At 38.5% G+C, this 12,423-nt stretch overlaps 1 long non-coding RNA gene and 1 pseudogene across 1 annotated transcript; one reads left to right on the top strand and one right to left on the bottom strand.

The window, feature by feature from the left end:
* The first annotated feature begins 305 nt into the window (after positions 1 to 305).
* Positions 306 to 1,225, top strand: LOC113277192. The gene is made up of 4 exons (XR_003324775.1): positions 306 to 518; positions 619 to 701; positions 862 to 933; positions 1,028 to 1,225. It is a non-coding gene; the product is annotated as an uncharacterized LOC113277192 (long non-coding RNA).
* A 3,387-nt stretch (positions 1,226 to 4,612) lies between these two features.
* LOC113277154 lies at positions 4,613 to 10,794 on the bottom strand (annotated as a pseudogene).
* Positions 10,795 to 12,423: the final 1,629 nt, after the last annotated feature.

Here is a 12,423-nt window from a genome sequence, read left to right as displayed (position 1 = left end):
TTTATAAAAATTATCTTTTATAAAATCCTTTTATTATCGTTTTCCATCAAATCAAAAAGAATAAAAGATAAAATCCTTCTTTTCTCAAGGAAAAGAACCTCCAACACACGTTAAAAAGTCCAACATACCATTGAAGAATTTCTTTCTTTTATTACTAAAAAGGATTTAAAATTAAACAAAAAGAATATTTTTTGTTTTTTTATTACCCCCGATTCCTTGAATTTGCCTTTCTCCTCTCAAACTATTAACTCATCCCGTTTGATTCGTCTTCTCCCATATATTATATCTCAACGATTTATTTTTATCTGTATTATTGTTCCATCTGATTAGTCTTCTTCCACCAAGCTCAGCTTCTTTCGAATCTCTCTTTTGCTGAAACTAATGGCAACTTGGATGGCTGCTGCTCGTGCAGCTATAGGCCGCACAAGTAATTATCAAATATCTCGTCAAATGTTATCTTCATCGGGGAATCGAAATTCCAAAACTAATCCACCGACGAGGTCTAGCTACCGGTCCAGGTAAATTAATGAAACTCTCTTTTATATCCAGATCGACCTGGAATAGCTGCGAGTGCATTAGTTGTGTGCTTAGCTGTATCGTTCTTTATTGCACTACCAGATCATCAGGTATCCCCAAAGGTGGATCTGAAGCAGGAAGGCAAAGCTAATAAAGAAGGTTATTATGTCGTATACACCGGCCTGGTAATTCACCTGTCTATTTTTTTTCCACTAGCAATAATATTAAACATAGCAGTTCAAATATAATAGGATATCAAACCGGTCTGAAGGTTCCGTCCGTTCAGTTCCGGGTAAACGGTGCCAAATACTCAATGTCTAACTTGACGGACTCTTTTTTTGGCAGTATTTTATTCATTACTACATATATCTAGCAATTATCGACTATGGAAGTGACGAGGAGAGGGATGAGAAAGTGGTAATCTGTTTTTTCTTCCCATAAAAGCATATAAATATGTGTTCGTTCATTCTCATTTTCACAATAACTGTGTTGTTTTCTTTGTTGTATACAGGTTAGATACCTCGATGATAAAGTCCCGGCAAGTTAAAATGGTTTCCGGCAACAGAACGCTCAAAATTCAACCATCTGAAGATGCATCAATTCATGAGTTTCACTCTTATCATCTGTTGTTGTTCAAAACTTTCACCTGCTTCGTTGTAAGATTTGTTTTTAATAAAAATCAACCGATTAGATTACTCGGTAGCTACTTATTTGTATCTAGAGTTCAGTTTCTTGATAAGAATGCGTCCAGAAATGCTGCAGTGGTTCAGCCATAGAACATCACCACCAGGAAGATTAGAAGTTCCGCATTACATTTAAATGGCACGTAACCTTAGAATCACAAGGAAGGATTATTGCTTTGCTTTTTCTCTAGGATAAAAAAATATACGGAACAAAAAAATGCTATCAGTATAAGACCGTGCAAAATAGAGAGGAAGCAAGCAACACCACGCAGATGCATGACAGAAGTAAACAAGATTCCAACGCTAAAACGGACTCCACAAAATAAATTTACTTGTACCAGATGATGACCAAAATCTATTGGCTGGCGTCCCATCTGTATAAGCAATTTTTTTTTATAGAGTTAAATTTGATGGTAGACCTCTGAACAGTTTTTGTTCTGCATAGGTAAGCCTTCAACTGTAAGAAGCACTGATTACACTTAATGAGTCAATTTTACTAGTCACTGAACAAGTTCAGACTACAATAGTAGTATCCAACTTGGTCCCTGGATAAACAGAAAATCCTTTTGATCAACAAAATCATTATATTACAAGAAACTTAATATATTGCAGCATCCAATGATTATGGTAAAAATCTCCATTAATGTCGCGAGAACCTATGTAGCAAGAAGTCTATTGTTGCATCCAATCTTTATTGGTGCAGCAAGAAATTATGCTTTTTGCCACACTTTTTTTTTCTTCATATTATTGTTACAGCTATGTGGCAAAAGTTTTATTTTGTAGCAGTAAATTATAACTTTTAGCTGCAGCTAAATAGTACTGTGGCTAGAAATTTGTGTTTACAACACATATATTAAAGGTGTGGCAATATAAGGTGTAGCAATAGCTATACTTTCTTGTAGTGATCCTAATGACATCAGTAAAAGTTAAAAAATTGGTCATCTCCCTGCTTAAGGGTGCACAGGAACCGAGCCGGACCGAGGGACCGTTCCGAAACCGGCGGAACCGAGCCGATTTTTGTCCCGAACCGAGGAAGGGGGTACAGGTACCGGTCCAAAAAATAGAAACCGAGGCTGAGGAGGTACGAGTACACGATCCTGTCTAAGTCCCGTACCGTCCGGACCGAACGTACCGACGATTCGTAACCATTAGATTTAGGAGTAGTAAACTAACAATAGCCGTTAGATTAAAGGGGGTATATATAGTACCTTAACGATAGGGTTTCTCATTTTCGTTTTTCTTTTCCGTCTTCGACTCTTCCCTCTGAGATAGAGAACTGAGAAGAACTTTGAGTCTCTGATTCTCTGAAGTCTGAACTCCATTAATCAACAACGAACACAGAACACCGAACAACACCTCTCGATCCAGAAGAAGAAGGAGAAAAAGTCAGTGATTTGTGTAAGTTTTTTACTTTTTTTGCTTTTTTTCTTCTCCAATTTTAATCAATTTTTATTCGTTATTCTGTTTAAATAGTTTGATTTGGACTATGGGTTCCTTGATTTTTTTTAATTTGATCTTTATCTTGACTTTTCATTAATTTAATTTAGGGTTTCAGTTTCACAGGGTAAGTTATCAATCACGTCAGGGAGAAGACGAAGGGAAAGGATTCAAGGTAGAAGTTGAAGGAACCATCCAACTTTAACCAAGGAAACTCATTAAGGTACTTTTTATTTCTTCCTTTTTTTATAATTTTTTTAATAAATACCGTCTGAGTGTTCTTTTAGATCTTTGGAGCTAACCAATTTTGTTGTTTTCAGTTTTTAATTTTATGATGTTTTGAGTTTTTAATTTTATGCTCTCAAAGACTCAAACACTAACTGGAACCAACGTGCATTGTACTAATCAGACTGTAATTATTAGATATGCAAGATGCTGTTTTTTTTTTTGTTTTTTTTATGTACTGATCAATTAGTCATTTTTCCTTGACAAAACAAGTCTGTAACATTACCTGGAATCTTGAATTGCAGAACCTTAAGTGACGAACTGACGATGCAAGTTATGCACCAAAGGAAATTTTTTGGAAGTCCCTGATAACTACTTTTTTTGATTTGTCTACTGGAAGCAATGCAAACTCTTCATTCTCCTTATTTACTTTTTTTTTTCCTTCCGGATTTTTAACTACTTGTTAAGTTATTTGATTTTCGAATTTGGTTGAGTTGCTTCCTCATACGCTTCTCATTTTATATATTATTTAGTTATGATGTAAAACTTTAGTTCATGTTCTGAATCAGCTAAATACAACAAAGGCTGTTGGAAATGGGTTTGCCGTTTGTGTTTCCTGTTTACAAAATAGACTAGTGGTGGCAATATTTGTAGTTGAGAAGTTCTGATCTAACAAGTCTGTTAGATTGCATAGGGATGAATAGAGGATTTTAGCTCGCATGAAAAATTTGGTGCTTGCGCAATTAGTCAACTGTAGAACCAAGTTATGATAAAGGTCGGTCAACTGTAATGTTAAAATGTCTGCTTCATTTTTGAATTCTATTACTATCTCATCAATGTATATGAGCTCAACAACACATTGTTTCGTCAGTTATTATGCTATCATTTGTACTATCCTCAGTTGATTTGATATCCTTATGCTGACATTTGTACTCTTACATTCTTATTATGTTGTCATTTTCTATATTTAGATCCCCGATTCCTTGACTCTTTACTTACTCAGTGTTGATGATGATCATTAAATTTGAGCTCGGAAATGAATCATCGACACTAATTACACTAGAATTTTACTTAATTTTGACATGAGATTCTGATTTTTCTTAGATTTTGATTTTTATCACTAGGGCATTTTGTTTGCATTCTGCCGATATGAAATTCAATCAATAATGCTTTAGTTTAGTCACTTTAAGAGATTCAATAAAAGAATTTTGACCATGTATTTTCAAGTTTACTTGACTGAATTTTGGTCTTCAAATTTACTTAAGATTCCAAAGATAATTGTGATTTCCTTAGGAATACCGAATACTAGACCAGACTAGAAAGTGAAGCCAAGAATCGTAACTAGAATTTTAGTAATAGTTACTAAATACTAACATCCTAACTTGCTTTTTTTTCGCAGAGTTACTGGATCCTATTAACAATAACGCCAACACCAGTGCGGCCATGGAATATATCTCCACAACAACTTCTTGTTATTACTGTACTTCTTCTTGTTAGTTGTTATTTTTCAGATTTTCAAAACTTTGGTTGTTTGGCACTTTGGATAGCTAGTATTATTCCTACTTATTAGTTGTTACTTGTTACGTTGTTCTTTGATTGAGATATTGCTTAATGTATTGAAAAACAGGTAAAACTAACAGGAAAATTTGTCTGAAAACTAAAAAAAAAAAAAATTATCTGAAAAACCTAACATGAACCGACCGGTACCGGAACCGCGGTACCGGTACCGGTCTAAAATCTTGGAACCGACCCTAGGGAGGTACAGGTACTCGGCCTCGTCAGGAACCGAGCCGAACCGTACTGTGTGCACCCTTATCCCTGCGTGAATCATCTTCCCAAAGCATCTTATTTCCTTTTGTTTCATGCAGAAAATCCTTTAGTGCTCGTAATGGAATAGTCGATAATCCTTTAGTGCTCGTGATCCTTTGTTGGAAACTTGCAACAATAGAAGAAACGTCAGATGTATCAAACAATAAATAAAAAGAACCGTATCAAACAACTCTACCACAAATAATTGTATGAGGGCAGAATCACAAGTTCAACAAGCTGTCCTTAATACATTAGTTCGCGGGTATACTCTGAAGTAATGCTAAACTCCAACGTGCGAAGATGTGTCCAGGATAAGACTGCCCGATATAACTTGAGTTAGCACAACGCAAGTTACCCACTCTTGAACTCAGCAACAGGGATGGAAGTAAAACACCGTAAAAAATATAATAATAATAATAATAAGAAGAAGAAAAGTAGTCCTAGAGATAGTCGCTTCTTGTGTATTTTTAAAACAAAATTTCGAGTCATATTTATAGGATGAAATACTTGCAAATCAAGTTAGGTTTTTGTTTTCTTCAAAAACAAGTAAAACTCGTAAAAGGAATTTCCCACAAATAAAACTCTTAAGAAAATAATTTTGGAATTAATTTCTTAAAGAAAATTTGCCAAAAATAAAACCGAGTAGAAGAAGAACTTGGTGCAAGGTATACGCGCATGGACATGAATTAATTTCCTAAAGAAAATTCGCTAAAAATCACAACCCACCCAAAAAGAAAATCACAAGTGTATAAAAATAAGGGCTTAATGTTTTGACTTGTCTGATATCATGATCCCCAAACTGGAAACATTGTGCTGAATTCTACATTATAGAATCGCAGATGATTCGCTTCCAAGTTAGAAGAACCATAAACAAGTAATTTATCAAACGTTGCTATGAATTTTCAGGGTCACTCTTCAGAGTTATTCAATCTACAGATTATATGTGGACACACCTACTACTTCATGAATTAAGTGTAAGTAATTTGGATGTTCACTCTTGTTTTTTTGTTTGTTTGTTTTTTTTCTTCTTATTTTGCATTTATTGTAAGTTGGGATGACTGAGATTACCTGGGCAGCGGTAGCCTTGATTACTTCCATCGCTTGTATACATTTGGACGATTCTTCCTCTGCTCTTATTTGCGATTTATGTAGCTCTACCTCTTGAGTGTCACATTTGTGTTTCAAACTCTTCACCTGTAGTACAAAAAATCATATATAAACCGATTTATGGTCAGTAGGTTGATATGTTAAAATATTGAGATGAAAAAAATGTCCGACACTTACCTGGTTTTGCAACCTCGTGACTTCTTGGTTCAAAAGCTCATTTGTTTTCTTGAGGCTATCAATAATACTCTTGGAAAATACAGGAGTGGCAGATCGTGGAGGACTTGGCCTTCGCGCATATGGTGAAGCCGGTCTAGAAGGTACTGCAGCCTGAGGCTGAGGAGGTGCAGAGTGGCAACTGGCTTTAAAGCCTGTTGAATTGCGCTCAATGAACTTGGAAAAGCAATATTTTTAAGTTGGGAGAGAGACGAAACTTGGGAACCTCCTGTTGTAGAAAGAGAATCAAATTTCGCTCCACCTTGCTTAAATGACCTGACATCAGGGTGCTTCAGTGCTTCTGTACCAGAAGACAACAAAGGCTTTGAAGGACTTAGATCCAGCTTGTCCAACCTCTCCCTGATGTCCATTGATCTTCGAGGACCTAAATTGTTCCTAATAGAGGAAGAGACACTGCCATTTTCCGATGCTTTAAGTTTCGTATAACAAGAATCACATACACGATGTGGCTTTCCTGGAATTGGAGCTAATGCAGCTCTTGAGGCTTTTTTGGAACTGCAAGCATGGCAATGCACCAAACCACAATGGTAACAGTCGTCTCTTTATGGTAAAACCAAATGCTTGCCTACACCCAGAACATAGCGATTGGTCTGCACCTGACACCCACTTATGAATGCATATGCTCGCAGTGAAATTCGAGCCACATGAAATGCTTTTAACATGCCTCTCTCTAAGGGCTTCAACTAGGGTTGGGCTTCAACTAGTCTACCATTTGCACCACAACCCCAGGTGAAAACTTCACTTCTTGATGTTAGGACCGCAACATGGCATGCACCGCATGAAACCTCTTCAACAAATTCACCAACTAATTTATCCTGTACCAAGCATGGTAATTTACCATTAGACAATGGATTACCTAACTGACCATAAGCTGTGCTTCCCATGGTAAACACATGCCCTGATGTTGTTAAGGCAACAGTTATATTCTCTCCACATGCCATCGTTAGGAAATTGTAATCAATAAGTGGTGTGACACATGTAGGAACCAGACGAGCATTCTTGTCCCCATGACCTAATCGGTATTTGTCACCATCAGCCCACGTGAATAACTTTCTAGATATAACTGTTCCTTGCTGACCCATAACCTCTACAACAGCTGCAGTGTGCCAGATACCACATGCAACCTTAACAGCCTTAAAGCCGCTCAAAGCTTCAACCTCTCTTGGGTATGAAACACTCTCAAGATTCCCATGGCCTAAAGCACCAAACGCCCCGTTACCAAATGTAAACAATTGTCCACTTGTAGTGCCCAGTGCTGAATTCCATGACCCACACGCAACAGACAAAACTTGAAGTCCTTCTATGGGACCAGAAACTCTTTTAGGTGCCCAGTGGCTAACTTCAGTGGAATGACCAAGAAGGCCAGCAAAATAGGTACCATCCCCCCACGTAAATAGATCACCAGCCGTAGATATAGCGCATGTATGATACTCACCGCATGCAATATATTCTACATTGTTCACTGCCAAAAATTCAACCAGACGAGGACAACTGCAATCTTTATCAATTCCATGACCAAGCCATCCACCAAATTGTTCACCCCATGAGAAAACCTCACCTTGCCTGGTTACAAGAGCAGCATGCCTAGAACCAGAAGAAATCTGATGTACATCTAGAACTACAGTTGACTCTAAGGGCTTAGGAAGAAGCACATCATTTTTTGAAGGGAAAGAGGTCACAGACCCCTCGTTCAAATTCCCATCACTATAAACTTCTCCCCAAACGTATACATCACCTAAAGATTCTATATCATCTGGTCCACTACCTTGACTTGAATAGCTAGGAGCTGCACTTGAAACACTAATCCGGAAACCACCATCTGCATTACTTGGTCTTTACATACTTGCACGATCTGACCCAACATCTGGGATTATCAAATTCAGAGGATTATCACGGGAAAGAGTTGAAGAAACTTCTAATGCTGCACCAAATAAAGGGCAACCTTCTTGAAACTGAAAGTTTGTACACAAAGAAATGGATTAAATTATTGAAGCTGATGCATCTGAATCAATCAGTAACCAAATGAGCTCTCTACATGAAAAAAATATATAATTGGAACGAGAACTAACATCAGGAAGTTCACTTCTGCTACGCCTACTTTGCTGGCCTATCCACTCTTATGGCTGTCTAGTCGACTGGTGGAGGCGTTCTTAGCTATAATATTTTCGTTTGCTTACAAAAAAAAAAGAAAAACAATGTATGCATGAAACAAAGAACCAATTAAGGAAGCAAACTTTTATAAGCACCTTTATATTTAGCTTAGTCCTACGAAATGTTGACAAATTCTGCTCTGAATATGTCCACCAACCACATTATCTGAAGATTAAAATAAAAGATATTAAGTCAACACCCCAAACAAAAACAAAAGTAGGAGAACTGCATTTTCTAAACACCACACCACACCACAGTTATTTTTTACCCCAAAGTGGTATCACAGATGGGTTTCAGATATGTCTGCTGGGAAGCATCGGAGAAGACCCCAAACTCAAACGTTACATGACCTGGTCCTGAGACTAAGCAAAATGCAGATTGTAGAAGGATGACTTAACAACTAGACTAGCTGATGGTTGGTCCTCAATTTATAACTACAAAAATGAAATTGATTTTACCTAGACCTGCCCCAAGAAGGTGAAGATTCAGTCGTTGAAACCGTATTGTTATTATGTTTAATAGCAGAAACAATAAATTTCTGCCAAGTTACAAAACCCCTAGGTTTTGGTAACTCATTCTTTCTGAAACCAAGTTTTTCGAAAACCCTTTGCTGGAAATTGAAGATTGCGTGGGTTTAGTAGGAAGAATAGTGTGGGTTATATTGCGGCGTAGTTGAGGTGAGATTTTGTGGAGAAAAGGATTTTTGGTTTCTAAGTGTGGGTCCTGTGAGAGTCAGACAGTGGGACGGAGGGAGTTTTACCTTTGAAACATACAGCAGTTTGTGTGGACTCAACACAACAAGAATTTATTGATTTTGATCCTACTATGTTGAGTGAGATGGAAGAATAAGCACGTGTGATGAAAGACCGGGCGAGCCTGGCACAAACTTTGGCGTATGAGTCAAAAGCGTTGACATTTGTCCTTCAATCGCACGGTGTAGCTTCACACGACAACGGTTCTGGTTGGACGGCTGAAAACTATTGTGATCTAATGGCTATAATTTTTGAGGTCTATAGATACTCCTCATTCCAACTCTAAATTCACACATTCTTCACTCTCAAATCATCTACAAAAATGCCTCCCAGAGTTCGTGGTGTTAGATTCACTCAACAAGAGAATTTCAGCTATTTGTAGAGCCTTTGTTTTTCACACACAAGATGTTGTCGTAAGAATGTATCCGAATCGATATTGAAATTCTAGGAGAAAGTTTATAGAATGTTCACCGCTGAAACATGAAACATTGATGGGCGTGATTCTCACTTATTGTCGCATCGTTTTGGTTCAAATAGTAGTCATGTATCGGAGTTTGTCGCTTTACTAATGGGGAATTGGTAGGCATTTTTAGATTTTTGAATATGGTGATAAGGTAATGCCTACTTGTTATCCTGCAAGTATACAGGGCTGTTGAAGCACTAAGGCAAGAACAGGTCATTCCACAGGGACTTGTGGCATGTTATGAAGGTTCTTAGCAATTTTATTCTAAATGCAATGCATGACAGTGAAACAATGGAGGAACAGGGCAAAACAGGGAGGAGTGTAGCAAGACAGGGTTAACAGTGATGTATTTACATGGCAAGTTAGATGATATTTACATGGGTAACTACATGGCAGTGAGCTAACAGGGGTCTACAGGGCATATACAATATAATAAATGGTGGCATATACAAAGGCAGTGATATAATGGAAGTGACATAGCAAAGACAATGGCCAAGGGCCAAAGGCAGTGACAAAAACAGTGGCAGAACAGGGGAAGAAACAGCTACAAAACAGTGATAAAACAACTAGAAAAACAGATAGAAAACAAAGAAGATTGCTAGGCATTGACTTCACCTTTCATTCTTAGCTAATGCACATGCTATTGTATTCTTGCTCCCTTGGTTTTAGGCAGGGATGTGAGTTCTAGCTCACATTTGTTCCAGGATTCCTAATAATGTCTAACTAGGGTAACCTCTAGAGTTCTTCAATAACCTAGAGTTAGCTGGCTAATTAAAGGATCAGACTCCAAACTAGGTCTAAAGCCTAGAGGCCCCTAATTATACTAGTCAAGTATTCCACATAAGAAACAATCTAACAAGGCAGTTGCATGAGAATTCTTGGTTCATCACACCATGGAAGTTATAAACAATACATGAGCTCACAATCACTAAAACAGAATACTAAATACTAACACAACAAAGTAACACAACACTTGAGACAATAAAACACAAAAACAGGTGATTACACTAAGACAGTTGAGCAAAATACTAAATAACAACATGAAACATAAACTGAAATTAAAACAGGAATTGAATTGAAACAAAATAGATGAATTAAAACATAAACAAAGACTGGAATTATAAATTGTACTAAGATAAACATCACAACTACAAAACAGGGAAGAGAAAAATCTACCCAAGAGGAACTGGCTAGTCCAGCCCTCATGGGGATACACTGGCTAGTCCAGAGATGTTTTATAACACCACTAGCATTACATATTTATACCTACAACACTCAATTGGGGTTTATACCCAAAATCCCAAAATTCCCAAAAGAGGCAGTTGAGATTAGGGTTACCTAATTCAGAGATTTGATGCGTCAATTCTCACTTGTAGTGTCGACCCATTCCTCCCATGACTCTCCTGATCTCTTCCATGCTTCCAATTTCGTCTCTAGCTTCACTAATTTGACAACCACTCACCTAGGGTTCCATAGATGGAATAGGAGAGAAATTGGCGAACTAGGGGGCTATAGAGATGGGGGAAAATAGCCATCATGGCTTGTGGTAGATGTGGCAGTGATGTTTGGTGGTTGCATGTCAGTGAAAGTGGCGGAGCAGGTGGAGAAGGTTGTGGTGGTTTCTGCAGGGTATGGGTGGAGAAGATGAATTCAATGGGAAAAAGGGGGAGGAGTGTTTGGCAGGGTTTTATAGTTTGATTGTTATGGTGTTTGGCGAGTGTGTCTAGTTTGATGTTCTGCAAAGATCTACCGTGGGATATGGAGATGAATGATTAATCTGACGGTGAGATGAAGTGGAGCTTGTAGCGACCATCGGATGCATAGATACAACGAAACCGACGGCGCAAGATGGAGTTAGGTGTTGTAATGTTAAGCGAAAGTATCTAAATTTGATGCACAGGCATAGGAGCGACCGTAGGATTCAAATATGATCCGATCTGACGGATGAAGATGGAGACGGGTATGGATATAGAAAATGGGTTTAGATAAGGGTTTTGGGCCTTGGGTATGCCAAGCCCATATCTTCTTTAAGGACAATTCTTCCTTCTTGAGCCCATTTCTAGCTTTTTGGTCTTGTGCGCACCATTCTTCGTGGCTTCCTTGCGTAATTTCTTCCGGCTTTTCACTACTTTCCTGCTCTTTTCTGCTTCGCAAGTCATCCGAACTTTATTTATTACCTAAAAATACAAAATTAATTAATAAAAATATTTATTCTTGAAAACTAAGAAATACAGAATATGAGATAAAATGTAGAATTAATGCACAAAAGATGAGTTAAATATCAACAAAAAAGGATAAAAATATACAATATTTGGCACTCATCAGGAATCACATAAATAGGCTCAACGGTGAAGATATACATGAAGTGGAACCAAGAACTCTAGCGATGTGGGCAGTATCACAGTGTCGTCCTTTCCATGCTTGTTTCAACATTCTTAGGGTGCTCAAAAGATACAATCCCTACATCGCTCTAGGAATTCCTCCACCCGACAAGAATTGACTCATATGTAGTAGTTATTTTAATCTTATGTATTTCTTATATTCTCATGTATGGTGTGGCACAGTGGTGCGGCTGGCATGGTTGGCATACCTTGGCGCGGATATGTGGCTGACATGGCATGCCATTGGCACAGTGGTGCAGCTGGCATGGTTGGCATGCCTTGGCGCGGAGATGTAGTTGGCATGGCATGCCATTGACACAGTGATGCGGCTGGCATGCCTTGGCGCGGTGGTGCCTCTGGCATGGTTGGCATGCCTTGGCACGGAGATGTGGCTGGTATGGCATGCCATTGGCACGGAGATGTGGCTGGTATGGTTGGAATACCTTGGCGCGGATATGTGGTTGACATGGCATGCCATTGGCACAGTGGTGCGGCTGGCATGGTTGGAACGCCTTGGCGCGGTGATGCGGCTGGCATGGTTGGCATGCCTTGGCGCGGAGATGTGGCTGGCATTGCATGCCATTTGCCCAATGGTGTGGCTGGCATGGTTGGAATTCCTTGGCGCGGAGATGTGGCTGGAATGGCATGCCATTGGCACAGTGGTG

This window comes from Papaver somniferum, chromosome 5 (genome assembly GCF_003573695.1).
Source record: "Papaver somniferum cultivar HN1 chromosome 5, ASM357369v1, whole genome shotgun sequence".
Taxonomy (NCBI): Eukaryota; Viridiplantae; Streptophyta; class Magnoliopsida; order Ranunculales; family Papaveraceae; genus Papaver; species Papaver somniferum.
Note: the sequence above shows the minus strand (reverse complement) of the source record. Positions and strands in the feature narration are given on the sequence as shown.